This window comes from Octodon degus, unplaced genomic scaffold (assembly GCF_000260255.1).
Source record: "Octodon degus isolate 3935 unplaced genomic scaffold, OctDeg1.0 scaffold00345, whole genome shotgun sequence".
NCBI lineage: Eukaryota > Metazoa > Chordata > Mammalia > Rodentia > Octodontidae > Octodon > Octodon degus.
Window position 1 is genome coordinate 896902 of NW_004524921.1, and position 4552 is coordinate 901453.

Consider the following 4552-nt stretch of genomic DNA (forward strand, 5'->3'; position numbering starts at 1 on the left):
GCATTCTGGCCACACAGCAAGAACAAATCAGCCGTCCAAAATCCAGAGTAAAAAACAAGGCTCTAACTCTCACACCCAGCTAGCAAGGTCTCACTGTATAACAGCATCCACACAGTGGCCCTGAGTCTTGGAGAGAAAAGCAGACTGACAGCACTTTGTACTGTTCCATCAGGAGCGCAGAGCACAGGAATGTCATGTGGTCATAGCTTATGATCCTTTAGCACAGTGCACTTTAGCTGCACACAGGCAGTGCTGGCGTAAGTGCACGTTGTAGAAGAGATGTCCAGGCTCCGGCTTGTGAGGCTGACAATAGCGCACTGGATATATTAAACATCCCCCACAGCTTTCAAGCAGGTCAAGTCCTGACTTGCCCACACTCACAAATCTGAGATATGGGTGACCTGCTGGAGATGCACAGTGATCTAGGTCAACTTCTTAGACTACTCCCAATAGGAAATACTATATACATTCTGCTTTGCCTTACAACATTCACATCCCCCTCCACACCCAGCTAGAAACCCCAATCAGTAATGGTTTTAACAGAAGCCTCCAAGAAACAAGACAAAGGACTACAGGTCAGGATGAGGGTTGTTTTCCAAAGTGCAGTCTCCTTGCACTTGCTCCTTGACCTCCAGGACCTCTAGGGCCCGCATAAGTCCATGTCACAAGGCACAGCAGGGTGACTGCACAGCACTGATCTTGAGATGACATGGCTGTGCAAGTTGTAGGACAGGCTCTGCTGAAAACAGAGAAGACAAGGCAAAGGAGACCCTGGGGAGGGCCAGGACTGCTTGTTGTGCAAAAGCAAAGCAGCACAGCTGGTCTCCAGGAGCTGTGAGGAATGAGTTCTGCTGCTGACCCAGGCAGGGCACACTAGGGTCTATCACATGGGATTAATCCAAGGGATTTGTCTTGGTTCAGCATGCCAGGAGAATGTGGTAAAAATGCAGAATGATACCACAAATCAGTAAATACTTTTTTTTTTTTTGCAGAACTGGGGATTGAGCTCAGGATCTTGCACTTGCCAGGCAAGCACTTATCCTACTGAGCCATCTCCCTGGCCCCTGCATCTCCCCGGCCCCTCTATCTGCTGTGCACTGAAGCCTTCACATTTAACACCCTGACAACAACACTGGCAGCCTCACTAAACAGGGAGCACCTCCTATGTGGAGTCTTCATCCCCAAGAAGGCTGTTCCCACAGAGCCCATCTGCCCAGGATACTCCTTGGACAACAAGTGCTCTTTGCACACCTCCACTCTAACAGCAGTGGCAGCAACAGCAGGTGGAAGGTACCAAGGAAGGAGGGGTGGTTTCTCCATCAAATGTCCTTAACTCCCTACTTGAGAGTTTGTTTCTATAACCAAGAAGCAGGATCCGAGTTATACACCCACAGTGCTCAGATGCAGAGGCTGATTTTATTCACAGATTGCCCAAAACCACCAGCTGCAAAGAACAGGGATACATATTGGCAGATTCATACACTTGTACAGCATTTGCCCAGGGACTGCCCTGGAACATTCTAACCAAGAGGCAAAAGCAAGATGCCAATCTGGGCAGCCCCTCATCCCTCACCCATGCCCCACCCACCCACCAGCCAGGGGCCGAAGCCTTATGAGCATGGAGTTCCAAGAACAAGGTCCAGTTCTGGTTTTCTCTATCCATGGACTCTTGGAGTCACATCCTTGATGTGAGACAGGCAAAGTTCAAACCCAGGCTATGTTCCTTCAGGCTGCTGGTCATCCTAAAGATTTGAAGAAAAAAAAAAAAGGAAGAAAGTTCCAAGCCAAGTTCACACAAGACAATCAGGCTTCATGCTCACCTATATTCTGTACATTAAGAAAATGAAGCCAAAGACCCACTCGTCCTGATGTCTAACAAGCACATCATGCGAATGGCATGATCTTTTCCAAGGCTCCTGCTTTTCTTCTGGCTTACAGACTGTAGAGGCGACTGGTGTTCTCACGCAGAGCAGCCAAGGTACGAGAAAGTGGTTCCTCTTTGACTCTGGCAATCTCTCGAACCGTGTGCAAGGCCAGGCCAAGGTGGGCATACTGGCAAAGGCTTTTGGGAACCTGGCGAGGGAGGAAGTACGGAGCATCAGTCTCCACAATGATTCTCTCCAGAGGAATCTGTTTCAGAGCATCCCGGGCCTCCCAGGCAGAAGAGTACGTCAGCACTGCAGTGAAGCCCACAGACAGGTTGGGGAAGTACTTCAACAGGGGCTCGATGACCGGGTAGCTGCCGGTGAAGCAGTGCCTGTGGATCTTGTAGTCAAAGGGCACATGCTTCTTCATGATGCGCAGCAGATCCTCGTCAGCATCTCGACAGTGAATGACCAGAGGCTTCTTCAGAGACACGGCCAACTGCAGCTGCCTCTCAAAAACCTTGTGTTGCTCTGGGACAGGCGTGGTGCACTTGTAAGAGTAATCCAGGCCCATTTCCCCAAAGGCCACAGCCTTGGGGTGCCTTAAGGCTTGCAAAAGATTTCGTTCTTGACTCTCACTATAGTACCGTGCAAAATGAGGGTGACAGCCAAAGGCCCCCCAAACTTGATCCTCCTTCAATAGCTCCTCCCACAGGCAATCTGTCAGTGTCCGAGGATCACAGAAGTCTGAGATGCAGCCCTGAAACTCCTTAGGGAAGGAGCTGCTATACATTCTCCTGAACTTTGTGAAGGTCCCTTTGAAAGACAGGTTGGAGTCGAGCAGGTCCAAGTGACAGTGGGTATCAATGAAGCCCCCCTCCAGGCTTGCCTCCCAGTGACTCCTCGGCAGGAAGGTAGATGTGTTCCTCTCCACCTGTCCTCCACTAGAACGAGGTGGTGTCTCTTCTCGGAATGTCTTTTTCTCCTTCATCTCTTCTCCTCTGGAACTTCTGGAGAAATTAAATGAGTGAGAATTCTTGGATCTGCCTTCATGTGAAGACTTCAGGTTTTTGGAGGTGTTCTGGCCACTCACTGTGGGGCTAGGGGCATAGTCACATGAGAGGCTACGGCTGCTCTTCCCAGTTTGTGCTGTGTCATGGCTGCTGCTGCACACAGAGCGGTAGCTTGGAGCCTTGGGGCTGCTGCTCCGGTAGCTGGCATAGTCACACCAAGGACTACTATACAAACGAGGAGGGTTCATGACATAGTCAGTGGGGAAGGAAGAAGTCTCTGGAACTGCTGAGTATTTTAGCAAGACAGGCTCTTCCTGAGAGAATCTGACTGTGGAGACCTCGTCCACATCAGACCAGTCACTTCCAGAAGAGGGGTACTCCAGCACCACCTTCCTGTCTTTAAGCTTTTGGATTTCTAGGTGAGAGTGAGAATCATCCACAAACTTTGGGGGTGGAGTGGGCTTGTCAATGCCTGTTCTTTGGCCCCCAAGTGGCTCCTCACTAGGTTTCTCCTGAGGCTCTATAACCACTGTCCTGTCGCAGACACCCTTGTCTGGCTCAGACCTTTCCTCTTCCACGCTGACCTGTGGGGATGGCACTCTCTCCTTCCGAGGAGCAGTGGTGGTGACACTGACACTGTGGGCTGGCCCTTCTTGGCTGGGATGCTCTCCCAGGCATGGCTTCACCCTGGGGACAGTAGCCTCTCCCTTTCTTTTGGGCATCGATGTTCCCAGGATGCCCTGGATGGCCTTTAGGTAGATGACAGCGGAGCCCTGGTCTCGAAGCCTATCCCTTTTCCTCTTCTGGACCTTGTCTGGCTCTGTCACATCATTCTGACCCTCAGCTTCAGCTGCAAGCTTAGAGTTGATGGCGAGAGGAGAACTATCTTTGGAATCAACCTTAAGGCTGCAGGCGTCCTCCTGAAGAGAAGCCATTTCTTCCAAGGAGGGGCTGTCGGAAAGTAGAGGGGAACTCGTGGATGAAGGGTACCTCGAGCTCTCCGATTCAGGTAGCCTTGGGGGGCAACACCGCCCACACCTGCCCCGGAGGAGCAGGAGAAGGAGGAGGAGGAGGAGGAGGAAGAGGACGAGGAGGGAAAGGAATTTCTGCAGCGCGAGGAGCTCCGAGGTGGCCTGGGAGCGCTGGCCACATCCTCGTCGTCCCGGGCTTTCAGGCGCGCGGGGCTGCGGGACGTTTGGGGGTGCTCAGCAGTGCCAGGAGGCGGCCGGCTGGAGGGGACCACATCACCGGCGCCCCGGAGGCAGCTACGCTTACCAGGACGCCCTTCCGAAGGGCTGCTCCAGCGGTGTCACCCTGCACTGCTCCGACGCCCTGGGCACTTCGCCTCCTGGCCGCCGCCCATCACAGTGCTCAAGGTTCGGAGACACGCCGCGCCGTGGAGACGTCCAGCGAGCCGGCCTCCTAGCCCCAGCGGCCCGCCCCACGCCGCGCCGCCGAGGCCACACAGCGCTTCCGTGTGCGCGGCGCGACTCGCGACTCCGACAGCTTCCGGAGCGGGACTCGTCAGAGACTCCTGCGGACTCCCGCGAGGTGGCCGGACTTGCGGGCTGGGTCCTGGACGCGGAGGGCAGGGTCGGTCCTCACGGGGCAGCCGCCCTAGCCTGCCCGGAAGGCTTGCTTGCTTTCTTGCTTTCTCTTTCTTTCTTTCTTTCT

General features: G+C 53.7%; 1 pseudogene; it reads right to left on the minus strand.

The window, feature by feature from the left end:
* Positions 1–1476: 1476 nt before the first annotated feature.
* LOC101562859 lies at positions 1477–4187 on the minus strand (annotated as a pseudogene).
* Between the last annotated feature and the right edge of the window lie 365 nt (positions 4188–4552).